Raw genomic sequence first — 17040 nt, 5'->3', positions numbered from 1 at the left:
TGGCAGCAGGGCATTTGGGCGTTGCCAGGAAGGCGTTTTTATGTAGATTCCTCCTCTTTCAGCACTGCATTGTGGTGCAAGCAAAAGAAGCAAATCCTGTCTGGCTTCCTCTCCGGCCTTTATTCACCTCCCGTGTAGCTGTGAGTGTGTGAGCCTGCAGGGCCCCATGGAATTGCCTAGAAGTAGGCTGAATCGCTGCAAGGGCTGAACAGCAGTATCGGGCAGGCTCGGGCAACGCGCGGCCCGTTCGGGTTATCGCTTCTCGGCCTTTTGGCTAAGATCAAGTGTAGTATCTGTTCTTATCAGTTTAATATCTGATACGTCCCCTATCTGGGGACCATATATTAAATGGATTTTTAGAACAGGGAGATGGAAATAGAGCTTGCTCTGTCCACTCCACGCATTGACCTGGTATTGCAGTATTTCCAGGACCGGTGCACCCTTTCCTTATGTGTTGACTAAAAGCAGATTCCAAAAGTGTTTTTTGTCTTTGCTATTGTTTCTGTCTTTCTGAAGGGATCTCCCCTTTTAATCCCATTATTTCAACACCTGTTGGACAATGCATGAGTGATAATGAGCTCATTGATTAAATGCAATTAATGAATAGATTGCCACCTCTTGTTGTGTGTCGTCTGTGTTTCTGTGTTTCCGGCATTTCACATTGGAACACCTCATTCACCTTCCTTGTCTTCTCTCCGCCCTCCCTTTTAGGTAAGTTAAAGAGCTGCACCTGAGCCAGCCACTGATTGATTGATTGATTGATTGATTGATTGATGCAGCACAACAGTCAAATAGTGGAGTGGAGTAGGGGAACAGCAAACAGCCAATAAAGCAGCCCGCCCGCTCGCCTGCCCGCCACAATGGACCTACCTGTGTACACTAGATGGATGTGATGGAATGTACTGTCGTCCCTACATTTCAAGAAGAAGTAAGAATTGCAGTTGCAACAAAGCCTTGCTTGCCTACAAAGAGAGCAGCAATTTGGATTTGTTACTATGTTACCTAGAAGAATAACAAACTGTGCAAGGATGGAGGTTGTAGGAGCAAGGAGAAGTTGTCTGTAAAGTTGGTGGATGCCTATTTTCCATTTTGCAGTCCCTTGTCTCCCTCTTGTGGCCTCCTGGAGGCAACTAGCTGTGCAAAAAAAAGACAGCCTGGCGGCCGGCTGTTGCAGTGTTGCCCTCTCAGGCAACACTGAGTGACTGACTGAGCCTCACCGTCTTATATAAAGTTCAGACGGAACTTTGCACGTGTCATAGTGGAGCCCTCAGGATTCCAGAGCCAGCTTTCTGACATCATAATGGGGCCTCAGAGATAAAAGCCTGGGCCCAGGCAGTGTTGGTCAGTGCTGCTCAGCAGGCAGCACTGGACTGGACTGGATTACAGCTGATACAAGGTGTGAAGGAACAAGGGGTGGCTGTGGGCATGCACTTGCTGCCGCTGCCAGTGTTTATCTGCATGGCAGCAGGGCATTTGGGCGTTGCCAGGAAGGCGTTTTTATGTAGATTCCTCCTCTTTCAGCACTGCATTGTGGTGCAAGCAAAAGAAGCAAATCCTGTCTGGCTTCCTCTCCGGCCTTTATTCACCTCCCGTGTAGCTGTGAGTGTGTGAGCCTGCAGGGCCCCATGGAATTGCCTAGAAGTAGGCTGAATCGCTGCAAGGGCTGAACAGCAGTATCGGGCAGGCTCGGGCAACGCGCGGCCCGTTCGGGTTATCGCTTCTCGGCCTTTTGGCTAAGATCAAGTGTAGTATCTGTTCTTATCAGTTTAATATCTGATACGTCCCCTATCTGGGGACCATATATTAAATGGATTTTTAGAACAGGGAGATGGAAATAGAGCTTGCTCTGTCCACTCCACGCATTGACCTGGTATTGCAGTATTTCCAGGACCGGTGCACCCTTTCCTTATGTGTTGACTAAAAGCAGATTCCAAAAGTGTTTTTTGTCTTTGCTATTGTTTCTGTCTTTCTGAAGGGATCTCCCCTTTTAATCCCATTATTTCAACACCTGTTGGACAATGCATGAGTGATAATGAGCTCATTGATTAAATGCAATTAATGAATAGATTGCCACCTCTTGTTGTGTGTCGTCTGTGTTTCTGTGTTTCCGGCATTTCACATTGGAACACCTCATTCACCTTCCTTGTCTTCTCTCCGCCCTCCCTTTTAGGTAAGTTAAAGAGCTGCACCTGAGCCAGCCACTGATTGATTGATTGATTGATTGATTGATTGATTGATTGATTGATTGATTGATGCAGCACAACAGTCAAATAGTGGAGTGGAGTAGGGGAACAGCAAACAGCCAATAAAGCAGCCCGCCCGCTCGCCTGCCCGCCACAATGGACCTACCTGTGTACACTAGATGGATGTGATGGAATGTACTGTCGTCCCTACATTTCAAGAAGAAGTAAGAATTGCAGTTGCAACAAAGCCTTGCTTGCCTACAAAGAGAGCAGCAATTTGGATTTGTTACTATGTTACCTAGAAGAATAACAAACTGTGCAAGGATGGAGGTTGTAGGAGCAAGGAGAAGTTGTCTGTAAAGTTGGTGGATGCCTATTTTCCATTTTGCAGTCCCTTGTCTCCCTCTTGTGGCCTCCTGGAGGCAACTAGCTGTGCAAAAAAAAGACAGCCTGGCGGCCGGCTGTTGCAGTGTTGCCCTCTCAGGCAACACTGAGTGACTGACTGAGCCTCACCGTCTTATATAAAGTTCAGACGGAACTTTGCACGTGTCATAGTGGAGCCCTCAGGATTCCAGAGCCAGCTTTCTGACATCATAATGGGGCCTCAGAGATAAAAGCCTGGGCCCAGGCAGTGTTGGTCAGTGCTGCTCAGCAGGCAGCACTGGACTGGACTGGATTACAGCTGATACAAGGTGTGAAGGAACAAGGGGTGGCTGTGGGCATGCACTTGCTGCCGCTGCCAGTGTTTATCTGCATGGCAGCAGGGCATTTGGGCGTTGCCAGGAAGGCGTTTTTATGTAGATTCCTCCTCTTTCAGCACTGCATTGTGGTGCAAGCAAAAGAAGCAAGTCCTGTCTGGCTTCCTCTCCGGCCTTTATTCACCTCCCGTGTAGCTGTGAGTGTGTGAGCCTGCAGGGCCCCATGGAATTGCCTAGAAGTAGGCTGAATCGCTGCAAGGGCTGAACAGCAGTATCGGGCAGGCTCGGGCAACGCGCGGCCCGTTCGGGTTATCGCTTCTCGGCCTTTTGGCTAAGATCAAGTGTAGTATCTGTTCTTATCAGTTTAATATCTGATACGTCCCCTATCTGGGGACCATATATTAAATGGATTTTTAGAACAGGGAGATGGAAATAGAGCTTGCTCTGTCCACTCCACGCATTGACCTGGTATTGCAGTATTTCCAGGACCGGTGCACCCTTTCCTTATGTGTTGACTAAAAGCAGATTCCAAAAGTGTTTTTTGTCTTTGCTATTGTTTCTGTCTTTCTGAAGGGATCTCCCCTTTTAATCCCATTATTTCAACACCTGTTGGACAATGCATGAGTGATAATGAGCTCATTGATTAAATGCAATTAATGAATAGATTGCCACCTCTTGTTGTGTGTCGTCTGTGTTTCTGTGTTTCCGGCATTTCACATTGGAACACCTCATTCACCTTCCTTGTCTTCTCTCCGCCCTCCCTTTTAGGTAAGTTAAAGAGCTGCACCTGAGCCAGCCACTGATTGATTGATTGATTGATTGATTGATTGATTTGATTGATTGATTGATTGATGCAGCACAACAGTCAAATAGTGGAGTGGAGTAGGGGAACAGCAAACAGCCAATAAAGCAGCCCGCCCGCTCGCCTGCCCGCCACAATGGACCTACCTGTGTACACTAGATGGATGTGATGGAATGTACTGTCGTCCCTACATTTCAAGAAGAAGTTAGAATTGCAGTTGCAACAAAGCCTTGCTTGCCTACAAAGAGAGCAGCAATTTGGATTTGTTACTATGTTACCTAGAAGAATAACAAACTGTGCAAGGATGGAGGTTGTAGGAGCAAGGAGAAGTTGTCTGTAAAGTTGGTGGATGCCTATTTTCCATTTTGCAGTCCCTTGTCTCCCTCTTGTGGCCTCCTGGAGGCAACTAGCTGTGCAAAAAAAAGACAGCCTGGCGGCCGGCTGTTGCAGTGTTGCCCTCTCAGGCAACACTGAGTGACTGACTGAGCCTCACCGTCTTATATAAAGTTCAGACGGAACTTTGCACGTGTCATAGTGGAGCCCTCAGGATTCCAGAGCCAGCTTTCTGACATCATAATGGGGCCTCAGAGATAAAAGCCTGGGCCCAGGCAGTGTTGGTCAGTGCTGCTCAGCAGGCAGCACTGGACTGGACTGGATTACAGCTGATACAAGGTGTGAAGGAACAAGGGGTGGCTGTGGGCATGCACTTGCTGCCGCTGCCAGTGTTTATCTGCATGGCAGCAGGGCATTTGGGCGTTGCCAGGAAGGCGTTTTTATGTAGATTCCTCCTCTTTCAGCACTGCATTGTGGTGCAAGCAAAAGAAGCAAATCCTGTCTGGCTTCCTCTCCGGCCTTTATTCACCTCCCGTGTAGCTGTGAGTGTGTGAGCCTGCAGGGCCCCATGGAATTGCCTAGAAGTAGGCTGAATCGCTGCAAGGGCTGAACAGCAGTATCGGGCAGGCTCGGGCAACGCGCGGCCCGTTCGGGTTATCGCTTCTCGGCCTTTTGGCTAAGATCAAGTGTAGTATCTGTTCTTATCAGTTTAATATCTGATACGTCCCCTATCTGGGGACCATATATTAAATGGATTTTTAGAACAGGGAGATGGAAATAGAGCTTGCTCTGTCCACTCCACGCATTGACCTGGTATTGCAGTATTTCCAGGACCGGTGCACCCTTTCCTTATGTGTTGACTAAAAGCAGATTCCAAAAGTGTTTTTTGTCTTTGCTATTGTTTCTGTCTTTCTGAAGGGATCTCCCCTTTTAATCCCATTATTTCAACACCTGTTGGACAATGCATGAGTGATAATGAGCTCATTGATTAAATGCAATTAATGAATAGATTGCCACCTCTTGTTGTGTGTCGTCTGTGTTTCTGTGTTTCCGGCATTTCACATTGGAACACCTCATTCACCTTCCTTGTCTTCTCTCCGCCCTCCCTTTTAGGTAAGTTAAAGAGCTGCACCTGAGCCAGCCACTGATTGATTGATTGATTGATTGATTGATTGATTGATTGATTGATTGATTGATTGATGCAGCACAACAGTCAAATAGTGGAGTGGAGTAGGGGAACAGCAAACAGCCAATAAAGCAGCCCGCCCGCTCGCCTGCCCGCCACAATGGACCTACCTGTGTACACTAGATGGATGTGATGGAATGTACTGTCGTCCCTACATTTCAAGAAGAAGTAAGAATTGCAGTTGCAACAAAGCCTTGCTTGCCTACAAAGAGAGCAGCAATTTGGATTTATTACTATGTTACCTAGAAGAATAACAAACTGTGCAAGGATGGATGTTGTAGGAGCAAGGAGAAGTTGTCTGTAAAGTTGGTGGATGCCTATTTTCCATTTTGCAGTCCCTTGTCTCCCTCTTGTGGCCTCCTGGAGGCAACTAGCTGTGCAAAAAAAAGACAGCCTGGCGGCCGGCTGTTGCAGTGTTGCCCTCTCAGGCAACACTGAGTGACTGACTGAGCCTCACCGTCTTATATAAAGTTCAGACGGAACATTGCACGTGTCATAGTGGAGCCCTCAGGATTCCAGAGCCAGCTTTCTGACATCATAATGGGGCCTCAGAGATAAAAGCCTGGGCCCAGGCAGTGTTGGTCAGTGCTGCTCAGCAGGCAGCACTGGACTGGACTGGATTACAGCTGATACAAGGTGTGAAGGAACAAGGGGTGGCTGTGGGCATGCACTTGCTGCCGCTGCCAGTGTTTATCTGCATGGCAGCAGGGCATTTGGGCGTTGCCAGGAAGGCGTTTTTATGTAGATTCCTCCTCTTTTCAGCACTGCATTGTGGTGCAAGCAAAAGAAGCAAATCCTGTCTGGCTTCCTCTCCGGCCTTTATTCACCTCCCGTGTAGCTGTGAGTGTGTGAGCCTGCAGGGCCCCATGGAATTGCCTAGAAGTAGGCTGAATCGCTGCAAGGGCTGAACAGCAGTATCGGGCAGGCTCGGGCAACGCGCGGCCCGTTCGGGTTATCGCTTCTCGGCCTTTTGGCTAAGATCAAGTGTAGTATCTGTTCTTATCAGTTTAATATCTGATACGTCCCCTATCTGGGGACCATATATTAAATGGATTTTTAGAACAGGGAGATGGAAATAGAGCTTGCTCTGTCCACTCCACGCATTGACCTGGTATTGCAGTATTTCCAGGACCGGTGCACCCTTTCCTTATGTGTTGACTAAAAGCAGATTCCAAAAGTGTTTTTTGTCTTTGCTATTGTTTCTGTCTTTCTGAAGGGATCTCCCTTTTAATCCCATTATTTCAACACCTGTTGGACAATGCATGAGTGATAATGAGCTCATTGATTAAATGCAATTAATGAATAGATTGCCACCTCTTGTTGTGTGTCGTCTGTGTTTCTGTGTTTCCGGCATTTCACATTGGAACACCTCATTCACCTTCCTTGTCTTCTCTCCGCCCTCCCTTTTAGGTAAGTTAAAGAGCTGCACCTGAGCCAGCCACTGATTGATTGATTGATTGATTGATTGATTGATTGATTGATTGATTGATGCAGCACAACAGTCAAATAGTGGAGTGGAGTAGGGGAACAGCAAACAGCCAATAAAGCAGCCCGCCCGCTCGCCTGCCCGCCACAATGGACCTACCTGTGTACACTAGATGGATGTGATGGAATGTACTGTCGTCCCTACATTTCAAGAAGAAGTAAGAATTGCAGTTGCAACAAAGCCTTGCTTGCCTACAAAGAGAGCAGCAATTTGGATTTGTTACTATGTTACCTAGAAGAATAACAAACTGTGCAAGGATGGAGGTTGTAGGAGCAAGGAGAAGTTGTCTGTAAAGTTGGTGGATGCCTATTTTCCATTTTGCAGTCCCTTGTCTCCCTCTTGTGGCCTCCTGGAGGCAACTAGCTGTGCAAAAAAAAAGACAGCTGGCGGCCGGCTGTTGCAGTGTTGCCCTCTCAGGCAACACTGAGTGACTGACTGAGCCTCACCGTCTTATATAAAGTTCAGACGGAACTTTGCACGTGTCATAGTGGAGCCCTCAGGATTCCAGAGCCAGCTTTCTGACATCATAATGGGGCCTCAGAGATAAAAGCCTGGGCCCAGGCAGTGTTGGTCAGTGCTGCTCAGCAGGCAGCACTGGACTGGACTGGATTACAGCTGATACAAGGTGTGAAGGAACAAGGGGTGGCTGTGGCATGCACTTGCTGCCGCTGCCAGTGTTTATCTGCATGGCAGCAGGGCATTTGGGCGTTGCCAGGAAGGCGTTTTTATGTAGATTCCTCCTCTTTCAGCACTGCATTGTGGTGCAAGCAAAAGAAGCAAATCCTGTCTGGCTTCCTCTCCGGCCTTTATTCACCTCCCGTGTAGCTGTGAGTGTGTGAGCCTGCAGGGCCCCATGGAATTGCCTAGAAGTAGGCTGAATCGCTGCAAGGGCTGACAGCAGTATCGGGCAGGCTCGGGCAACGCGCGGCCCGTTCGGGTTATCGCTTCTCGGCCTTTTGGCTAAGATCAAGTGTAGTATCTGTTCTTATCAGTTTAATATCTGATACGTCCCCTATCTGGGGACCATATATTAAATGGATTTTTAGAACAGGGAGATGGAAATAGAGCTTGCTCTGTCCACTCCACGCATTGACCTGGTATTGCAGTATTTCCAGGACCGGTGCACCCTTTCCTTATGTGTTGACTAAAAGCAGATTCCAAAAGTGTTTTTTGTCTTTGCTATTGTTTCTGTCTTTCTGAAGGGATCTCCCCTTTTAATCCCATTATTTCAACACCTGTTGGACAATGCATGAGTGATAATGAGCTCATTGATTAAATGCAATTAATGAATAGATTGCCACCTCTTGTTGTGTGTCGTCTGTGTTTCTGTGTTTCCGGCATTTCACATTGGAACACCTCATTCACCTTCCTTGTCTTCTCTCCGCCCTCCCTTTTAGGTAAGTTAAAGAGCTGCACCTGAGCCAGCCACTGATTGATTGATTGATTGATTGATTGATTGATTGATTGATTGATTGATGCAGCACAACAGTCAAATAGTGGAGTGGAGTAGGGGAACAGCAAACAGCCAATAAAGCAGCCCGCCCGCTCGCCTGCCCGCCACAATGGACCTACCTGTGTACACTAGATGGATGTGATGGAATGTACTGTCGTCCCTACATTTCAAGAAGAAGTAAGAATTGCAGTTGCAACAAAGCCTTGCTTGCCTACAAAGAGAGCAGCAATTTGGATTTGTTACTATGTTACCTAGAAGAATAACAAACTGTGCAAGGATGGAGGTTGTAGGAGCAAGGAGAAGTTTGTCTGTAAAGTTGGTGGATGCCTATTTTCCATTTTGCAGTCCCTTGTCTCCCTCTTGTGGCCTCCTGGAGGCAACTAGCTGTGCAAAAAAAAGACAGCCTGGCGGCCGGCTGTTGCAGTGTTGCCCTCTCAGGCAACACTGAGTGACTGACTGAGCCTCACCGTCTTATATAAAGTTCAGACGGAACTTTGCACGTGTCATAGTGGAGCCCTCAGGATTCCAGAGCCAGCTTTCTGACATCATAATGGGGCCTCAGAGATAAAAGCCTGGGCCCAGGCAGTGTTGGTCAGTGCTGCTCAGCAGGCAGCACTGGACTGGACTGGATTACAGCTGATACAAGGTGTGAAGGAACAAGGGGTGGCTGTGGGCATGCACTTGCTGCCGCTGCCAGTGTTTATCTGCATGGCAGCAGGGCATTTGGGCGTTGCCAGGAAGGCGTTTTTATGTAGATTCCTCCTCTTTCAGCACTGCATTGTGGTGCAAGCAAAAGAAGCAAATCCTGTCTGGCTTCCTCTCCGGCCTTTATTCACCTCCCGTGTAGCTGTGAGTGTGTGAGCCTGCAGGGCCCCATGGAATTGCCTAGATGTAGGCTGAATCGCTGCAAGGGCTGAACAGCAGTATCGGGCAGGCTCGGGCAACGCGCGGCCCGTTCGGGTTATCGCTTCTCGGCCTTTTGGCTAAGATCAAGTGTAGTATCTGTTCTTATCAGTTTAATATCTGATACGTCCCTATCTGGGGACCATATATTAAATGGATTTTTAGAACAGGGAGATGGAAATAGAGCTTGCTCTGTCCACTCCACGCATTGACCTGGTATTGCAGTATTTCCAGGACCGGTGCACCCCTTTCCTTATGTGTTGACTAAAAGCAGATTCCAAAAGTGTTTTTTGTCTTTGCTATTGTTTCTGTCTTTCTGAAGGGATCTCCCTTTTAATCCCATTATTTCAACACCTGTTGGACAATGCATGAGTGATAATGAGCTCATTGATTAAATGCAATTAATGAATAGATTGCCACCTCTTGTTGTGTGTCGTCTGTGTTTCTGTGTTTCCGGCATTTCACATTGGAGCACCTCATTCACCTTCCTTGTCTTCTCTCCGCCCTCCCTTTTAGGTAAGTTAAAGAGCTGCACCTGAGCCAGCCACTGATTGATTGATTGATTGATTGATTGATTGATTGATTGATGCAGCACAACAGTCAAATAGTGGAGTGGAGTAGGGGAACAGCAAACAGCCAATAAAGCAGCCCGCCCGCTCGCCTGCCCGCCACAATGGACCTACCTGTGTACACTAGATGGATGTGATGGAATGTACTGTCGTCCCTACATTTCAAGAAGAAGTAAGAATTGCAGTTGCAACAAAGCCTTGCTTGCCTACAAAGAGAGCAGCAATTTGGATTTGTTACTATGTTACCTAGAAGAATAACAAACTGTGCAAGGATGGAGGTTGTAGGAGCAAGGAGAAGTTGTCTGTAAAGTTGGTGGATGCCTATTTTCCATTTTGCAGTCCCTTGTCTCCCTCTTGTGGCCTCCTGGAGGCAACTAGCTGTGCAAAAAAAAGACAGCCTGGCGGCCGGCTGTTGCAGTGTTGCCCTCTCAGGCAACACTGAGTGACTGACTGAGCCTCACCGTCTTATATAAAGTTCAGACGGAACTTTGCACGTGTCATAGTGGAGCCCTCAGGATTCCAGAGCCAGCTTTCTGACATCATAATGGGGCCTCAGAGATAAAAGCCTGGGCCCAGGCAGTGTTGGTCAGTGCTGCTCAGCAGGCAGCACTGGACTGGACTGGATTACAGCTGATACAAGGTGTGAAGGAACAAGGGGTGGCTGTGGGCATGCACTTGCTGCCGCTGCCAGTGTTTATCTGCATGGCAGCAGGGCATTTGGGCGTTGCCAGGAAGGCGTTTTTATGTAGATTCCTCCTCTTTCAGCACTGCATTGTGGTGCAAGCAAAAGAAGCAAATCCTGTCTGGCTTCCTCTCCGGCCTTTATTCACCTCCCGTGTAGCTGTGAGTGTGTGAGCCTGCAGGGCCCCATGGAATTGCCTAGAAGTAGGCTGAATCGCTGCAAGGGCTGAACAGCAGTATCGGGCAGGCTCGGGCAACGCGCGGCCCGTTCGGGTTATCGCTTCTCGGCCTTTTGGCTAAGATCAAGTGTAGTATCTGTTCTTATCAGTTTAATATCTGATACGTCCCCTATCTGGGGACCATATATTAAATGGATTTTTAGAACAGGGAGATGGAAATAGAGCTTGCTCTGTCCACTCCACGCATTGACCTGGTATTGCAGTATTTCCAGGACCGGTGCACCCTTTCCTTATGTGTTGACTAAAAGCAGATTCCAAAAGTGTTTTTTGTCTTTGCTATTGTTTCTGTCTTTCTGAAGGGATCTCCCCTTTTAATCCCATTATTTCAACACCTGTTGGACAATGCATGAGTGATAATGAGCTCATTGATTAAATGCAATTAATGAATAGATTGCCACCTCTTGTTGTGTGTCGTCTGTGTTTCTGTGTTTCCGGCATTTCACATTGGAACACCTCATTCACCTTCCTTGTCTTCTCTCCGCCCTCCCTTTTAGGTAAGTTAAAGAGCTGCACCTGAGCCAGCCACTGATTGATTGATTGATTGATTGATTGATTGATTGATTGATTGATTGATTGATTGATTGATTGATTGATTGATGCAGCACAACAGTCAAATAGTGGAGTGGAGTAGGGGAACAGCAAACAGCCAATAAAGCAGCCCGCCCGCTCGCCTGCCCGCCACAATGGACCTACCTGTGTACACTAGATGGATGTGATGGAATGTACTGTCGTCCCTACATTTCAAGAAGAAGTAAGAATTGCAGTTGCAACAAAGCCTTGCTTGCCTACAAAGAGAGCAGCAATTTGGATTTGTTACTATGTTACCTAGAAGAATAACAAACTGTGCAAGGATGGAGGTTGTAGGAGCAAGGAGAAGTTGTCTGTAAAGTTGGTGGATGCCTATTTTCCATTTTGCAGTCCCTTGTCTCCCTCTTGTGGCCTCCTGGAGGCAACTAGCTGTGCAAAAAAAAGACAGCCTGGCGGCCGGCTGTTGCAGTGTTGCCCTCTCAGGCAACACTGAGTGACTGACTGAGCCTCACCGTCTTATATAAAGTTCAGACGGAACTTTGCACGTGTCATAGTGGAGCCCTCAGGATTCCAGAGCCAGCTTTCTGACATCATAATGGGGCCTCAGAGATAAAAGCCTGGGCCCAGGCAGTGTTGGTCAGTGCTGCTCAGCAGGCAGCACTGGACTGGACTGGATTACAGCTGATACAAGGTGTGAAGGAACAAGGGGTGGCTGTGGGCATGCACTTGCTGCCGCTGCCAGTGTTTATCTGCATGGCAGCAGGGCATTTGGGCGTTGCCAGGAAGGCGTTTTTATGTAGATTCCTCCTCTTTCAGCACTGCATTGTGGTGCAAGCAAAAGAAGCAAATCCTGTCTGGCTTCCTCTCCGGCCTTTATTCACCTCCCGTGTAGCTGTGAGTGTGTGAGCCTGCAGGGCCCCATGGAATTGCCTAGAAGTAGGCTGAATCGCTGCAAGGGCTGAACAGCAGTATCGGGCAGGCTCGGGCAACGCGCGGCCCGTTCGGGTTATCGCTTCTCGGCCTTTTGGCTAAGATCAAGTGTAGTATCTGTTCTTATCAGTTTAATATCTGATACGTCCCCTATCTGGGGACCATATATTAAATGGATTTTTAGAACAGGGAGATGGAAATAGAGCTTGCTCTGTCCACTCCACGCATTGACCTGGTATTGCAGTATTTCCAGGACCGGTGCACCCTTTCCTTATGTGTTGACTAAAAGCAGATTCCAAAAGTGTTTTTTGTCTTTGCTATTGTTTCTGTCTTTCTGAAGGGATCTCCCCTTTTAATCCCATTATTTCAACACCTGTTGGACAATGCATGAGTGATAATGAGCTCATTGATTAAATGCAATTAATGAATAGATTGCCACCTCTTGTTGTGTGTCGTCTGTGTTTCTGTGTTTCCGGCATTTCACATTGGAACACCTCATTCACCTTCCTTGTCTTCTCTCCGCCCTCCCTTTTAGGTAAGTTAAAGAGCTGCACCTGAGCCAGCCACTGATTGATTGATTGATTGATTGATTGATTGATTGATTGATTGATTGATGCAGCACAACAGTCAAATAGTGGAGTGGAGTAGGGGAACAGCAAACAGCCAATAAAGCAGCCCGCCCGCTCGCCTGCCCGCCACTATGGACCTACCTGTGTACACTAGATGGATGTGATGGAATGTACTGTCGTCCCTACAATTTCAAGAAGAAGTAAGAATTGCAGTTGCAACAAAGCCTTGCTTGCCTACAAAGAGAGCAGCAATTTGGATTTGTTACTATGTTACCTAGAAGAATAACAAACTGTGCAAGGATGGAGGTTGTAGGAGCAAGGAGAAGTTGTCTGTAAAGTTGGTGGATGCCTATTTTCCATTTTGCAGTCCCTTGTCTCCCTCTTGTGGCCTCCTGGAGGCAACTAGCTGTGCAAAAAAAAGACAGCCTGGCGGCCGGCTGTTGCAGTGTTGCCCTCTCAGGCAACACTGAGTGACTGACTGAGCCTCACCGTCTTATATAAAGTTCAGACGGAACTTTGCACGTGTCATAGTGGAGCCCTCAGGATTCCAGAGCCAGCTTTCTGACATCATAATGGGGCCTCAGAGATAAAAGCCTGGGCCCAGGCAGTGTTGGTCAGTGCTGCTCAGCAGGCAGCACTGGACTGGACTGGATTACAGCTGATACAAGGTGTGAAGGAACAAGGGGTGGCTGTGGGCATGCACTTGCTGCCGCTGCCAGTGTTTATCTGCATGGCAGCAGGGCATTTGGGCGTTGCCAGGAAGGCGTTTTTATGTAGATTCCTCCTCTTTCAGCACTGCATTGTGGTGCAAGCAAAAGAAGCAAATCCTGTCTGGCTTCCTCTCCGGCCTTTATTCACCTCCCGTGTAGCTGTGAGTGTGTGAGCCTGCAGGGCCCCATGGAATTGCCTAGAAGTAGGCTGAATCGCTGCAAGGGCTGAACAGCAGTATCGGGCAGGCTCGGGCAACGCGCGGCCCGTTCGGGTTATCGCTTCTCGGCCTTTTGGCTAAGATCAAGTGTAGTATCTGTTCTTATCAGTTTAATATCTGATACGTCCCCTATCTGGGGACCATATATTAAATGGATTTTTAGAACAGGGAGATGGAAATAGAGCTTGCTCTGTCCACTCCACGCATTGACCTGGTATTGCAGTATTTCCAGGACCGGTGCACCCTTTCCTTATGTGTTGACTAAAAGCAGATTCCAAAAGTGTTTTTTGTCTTTGCTATTGTTTCTGTCTTTCTGAAGGGATCTCCCCTTTTAATCCCATTATTTCAACACCTGTTGGACAATGCATGAGTGATAATGAGCTCATTGATTAAATGCAATTAATGAATAGATTGCCACCTCTTGTTGTGTGTCGTCTGTGTTTCTGTGTTTCCGGCATTTCACATTGGAACACCTCATTCACCTTCCTTGTCTTCTCTCCGCCCTCCCTTTTAGGTAAGTTAAAGAGCTGCACCTGAGCCAGCCACTGATTGATTGATTGATTGATTGATTGATTGATTGATTGATTGATTGATTGATTGATGCAGCACAACAGTCAAATAGTGGAGTGGAGTAGGGGAACAGCAAACAGCCAATAAAGCAGCCCGCCCGCTCGCCTGCCCGCCACAATGGACCTACCTGTGTACACTAGATGGATGTGATGGAATGTACTGTCGTCCCTACATTTCAAGAAGAAGTAAGAATTGCAGTTGCAACAAAGCCTTGCTTGCCTACAAAGAGAGCAGCAATTTGGATTTGTTACTATGTTACCTAGAAGAATAACAAACTGTGCAAGGATGGAGGTTGTAGGAGCAAGGAGAAGTTGTCTGTAAAGTTGGTGGATGCCTATTTTCCATTTTGCAGTCCCTTGTCTCCCTCTTGTGGCCTCCTGGAGGCAACTAGCTGTGCAAAAAAAAGACAGCCTGGCGGCCGGCTGTTGCAGTGTTGCCCTCTCAGGCAACACTGAGTGACTGACTGAGCCTCACCGTCTTATATAAAGTTCAGACGGAACTTTGCACGTGTCATAGTGGAGCCCTCAGGATTCCAGAGCCAGCTTTCTGACATCATAATGGGGCCTCAGAGATAAAAGCCTGGGCCCAGGCAGTGTTGGTCAGTGCTGCTCAGCAGGCAGCACTGGACTGGACTGGATTACAGCTGATACAAGGTGTGAAGGAACAAGGGGTGGCTGTGGGCATGCACTTGCTGCCGCTGCCAGTGTTTATCTGCATGGCAGCAGGGCATTTGGGCGTTGCCAGGAAGGCGTTTTTATGTAGATTCCTCCTCTTTCAGCACTGCATTGTGGTGCAAGCAAAAGAAGCAAATCCTGTCTGGCTTCCTCTCCGGCCTTTATTCACCTCCCGTGTAGCTGTGAGTGTGTGAGCCTGCAGGGCCCCATGGAATTGCCTAGAAGTAGGCTGAATCGCTGCAAGGGCTGAACAGCAGTATCGGGCAGGCTCGGGCAACGCGCGGCCCGTTCGGGTTATCGCTTCTCGGCCTTTTGGCTAAGATCAAGTGTAGTATCTGTTCTTATCAGTTTAATATCTGATACGTCCCCTATCTGGGGACCATATATTAAATGGATTTTTAGAACAGGGAGATGGAAATAGAGCTTGCTCTGTCCACTCCACGCATTGACCTGGTATTGCAGTATTTCCAGGACCGGTGCACCCTTTCCTTATGTGTTGACTAAAAGCAGATTCCAAAAGTGTTTTTTGTCTTTGCTATTGTTTCTGTCTTTCTGAAGGGATCTCCCCTTTTAATCCCATTATTTCAACACCTGTTGGACAATGCATGAGTGATAATGAGCTCATTGATTAAATGCAATTAATGAATAGATTGCCACCTCTTGTTGTGTGTCGTCTGTGTTTCTGTGTTTCCGGCATTTCACATTGGAACACCTCATTCACCTTCCTTGTCTTCTCTCCGCCCTCCCTTTTAGGTAAGTTAAAGAGCTGCACCTGAGCCAGCCACTGATTGATTGATTGATTGATTGATTGATTGATTGATTGATTGATGCAGCACAACAGTCAAATAGTGGAGTGGAGTAGGGGAACAGCAAACAGCCAATAAAGCAGCCCGCCCGCTCGCCTGCCCGCCACAATGGACCTACCTGTGTACACTAGATGGATGTGATGGAATGTACTGTCGTCCCTACATTTCAAGAAGAAGTAAGAATTGCAGTTGCAACAAAGCCTTGCTTGCCTACAAAGAGAGCAGCAATTTGGATTTGTTACTATGTTACCTAGAAGAATAACAAACTGTGCAAGGATGGAGGTTGTAGGAGCAAGGAGAAGTTGTCTGTAAAGTTGGTGGATGCCTATTTTCCATTTTGCAGTCCCTTGTCTCCCTCTTGTGGCCTTCTGGAGGCAACTAGCTGTGCAAAAAAAAGACAGCCTGGCGGCCGGCTGTTGCAGTGTTGCCCTCTCAGGCAACACTGAGTGACTGACTGAGCCTCACCGTCTTATATAAAGTTCAGACGGAACTTTGCACGTGTCATAGTGGAGCCCTCAGGATTCCAGAGCCAGCTTTCTGACATCATAATGGGGCCTCAGAGATAAAAGCCTGGGCCCAGGCAGTGTTGGTCAGTGCTGCTCAGCAGGCAGCACTGGACTGGACTGGATTACAGCTGATACAAGGTGTGAAGGAACAAGGGGTGGCTGTGGGCATGCACTTGCTGCCGCTGCCAGTGTTTATCTGCATGGCAGCAGGGCATTTGGGCGTTGCCAGGAAGGCGTTTTTATGTAGATTCCTCCTCTTTCAGCACTGCATTGTGGTGCAAGCAAAAGAAGCAAATCCTGTCTGGCTTCCTCTCCGGCCTTTATTCACCTCCCGTGTAGCTGTGAGTGTGTGAGCCTGCAGGGCCCCATGGAATTTCCTAGAAGTAGGCTGAATCGCTGCAAGGGCTGAACAGCAGTATCGGGCAGGCTCGGGCAACGCGCGGCCCGTTCGGGTTATCGCTTCTCGGCCTTTTGGCTAAGATCAAATGTAGTATCTGTTCTTATCAGTTTAATATCTGATACGTCCCCTATCTGGGGACCATATATTAAATGGATTTTTAGAACAGGGAGATGGAAATAGAGCTTGCTCTGTCCACTCCACGCATTGACCTGGTATTGCAGTATTTCCAGGACCGGTGCACCCTTTCCTTATGTGTTGACTAAAAGCAGATTCCAAAAGTGTTTTTTGTCTTTGCTATTGTTTCTGTCTTTCTGAAGGGATCTCCCCTTTTAATCCCATTATTTCAACACCTGTTGGACAATGCATGAGTGATAATGAGCTCATTGATTAAATGCAATTAATGAATAGATTGCCACCTCTTGTTGTGTGTCGTCTGTGTTTCTGTGTTTCCGGCATTTCACATTGGAACACCTCATTCACCTTCCTTGTCTTCTCTCCGCCCTCCCTTTTAGGTAAGTTAAAGAGCTGCACCTGAGCCAGCCACTGATTGATTGATTGATTGATTGATTGATTGATTGATTGATTGATTGATTGAT

General features: G+C 47.7%; 12 non-coding genes across 12 annotated transcripts; all 12 read left to right on the top strand.

The window, feature by feature from the left end:
* The first annotated feature begins 254 nt into the window (after positions 1-254).
* LOC142732369 (U2 spliceosomal RNA) lies at positions 255-445 on the top strand. The gene has a single exon (XR_012879565.1). It is a non-coding gene; the product is annotated as a U2 spliceosomal RNA (small nuclear RNA).
* A 1268-nt stretch (positions 446-1713) lies between these two features.
* LOC142732368 (U2 spliceosomal RNA) lies at positions 1714-1904 on the top strand. Its single transcript, XR_012879564.1, has one exon. It is a non-coding gene; the product is annotated as a U2 spliceosomal RNA (small nuclear RNA).
* Positions 1905-3192: 1288 nt separating this feature from the next.
* On the top strand, positions 3193-3383 carry LOC142732366 (U2 spliceosomal RNA). The gene has a single exon (XR_012879563.1). It is a non-coding gene; the product is annotated as a U2 spliceosomal RNA (small nuclear RNA).
* Positions 3384-4672: 1289 nt separating this feature from the next.
* Positions 4673-4863, top strand: LOC142732365 (U2 spliceosomal RNA). The gene has a single exon (XR_012879562.1). It is a non-coding gene; the product is annotated as a U2 spliceosomal RNA (small nuclear RNA).
* Positions 4864-6156: 1293 nt separating this feature from the next.
* On the top strand, positions 6157-6347 carry LOC142732364 (U2 spliceosomal RNA). Its single transcript, XR_012879561.1, has one exon. It is a non-coding gene; the product is annotated as a U2 spliceosomal RNA (small nuclear RNA).
* Positions 6348-7628: 1281 nt separating this feature from the next.
* LOC142732363 (U2 spliceosomal RNA) lies at positions 7629-7819 on the top strand. The gene has a single exon (XR_012879560.1). It is a non-coding gene; the product is annotated as a U2 spliceosomal RNA (small nuclear RNA).
* Positions 7820-9104: 1285 nt separating this feature from the next.
* LOC142732379 (U2 spliceosomal RNA) lies at positions 9105-9294 on the top strand. The gene has a single exon (XR_012879574.1). It is a non-coding gene; the product is annotated as a U2 spliceosomal RNA (small nuclear RNA).
* Positions 9295-10570: 1276 nt separating this feature from the next.
* On the top strand, positions 10571-10761 carry LOC142732362 (U2 spliceosomal RNA). The gene has a single exon (XR_012879559.1). It is a non-coding gene; the product is annotated as a U2 spliceosomal RNA (small nuclear RNA).
* A 1308-nt stretch (positions 10762-12069) lies between these two features.
* LOC142732361 (U2 spliceosomal RNA) lies at positions 12070-12260 on the top strand. Its single transcript, XR_012879558.1, has one exon. It is a non-coding gene; the product is annotated as a U2 spliceosomal RNA (small nuclear RNA).
* Positions 12261-13545: 1285 nt separating this feature from the next.
* On the top strand, positions 13546-13736 carry LOC142732360 (U2 spliceosomal RNA). Its single transcript, XR_012879557.1, has one exon. It is a non-coding gene; the product is annotated as a U2 spliceosomal RNA (small nuclear RNA).
* Positions 13737-15028: 1292 nt separating this feature from the next.
* Positions 15029-15219, top strand: LOC142732359 (U2 spliceosomal RNA). The gene has a single exon (XR_012879556.1). It is a non-coding gene; the product is annotated as a U2 spliceosomal RNA (small nuclear RNA).
* A 1280-nt stretch (positions 15220-16499) lies between these two features.
* Positions 16500-16690, top strand: LOC142732377 (U2 spliceosomal RNA). Its single transcript, XR_012879573.1, has one exon. It is a non-coding gene; the product is annotated as a U2 spliceosomal RNA (small nuclear RNA).
* Positions 16691-17040: the final 350 nt, after the last annotated feature.

The sequence above is a fragment of the Rhinoderma darwinii genome, unplaced genomic scaffold, assembly GCF_050947455.1.
Source record: "Rhinoderma darwinii isolate aRhiDar2 unplaced genomic scaffold, aRhiDar2.hap1 Scaffold_906, whole genome shotgun sequence".
Taxonomy (NCBI): Eukaryota; Metazoa; Chordata; class Amphibia; order Anura; family Rhinodermatidae; genus Rhinoderma; species Rhinoderma darwinii.
Note: the sequence above shows the minus strand (reverse complement) of the source record. Positions and strands in the feature narration are given on the sequence as shown.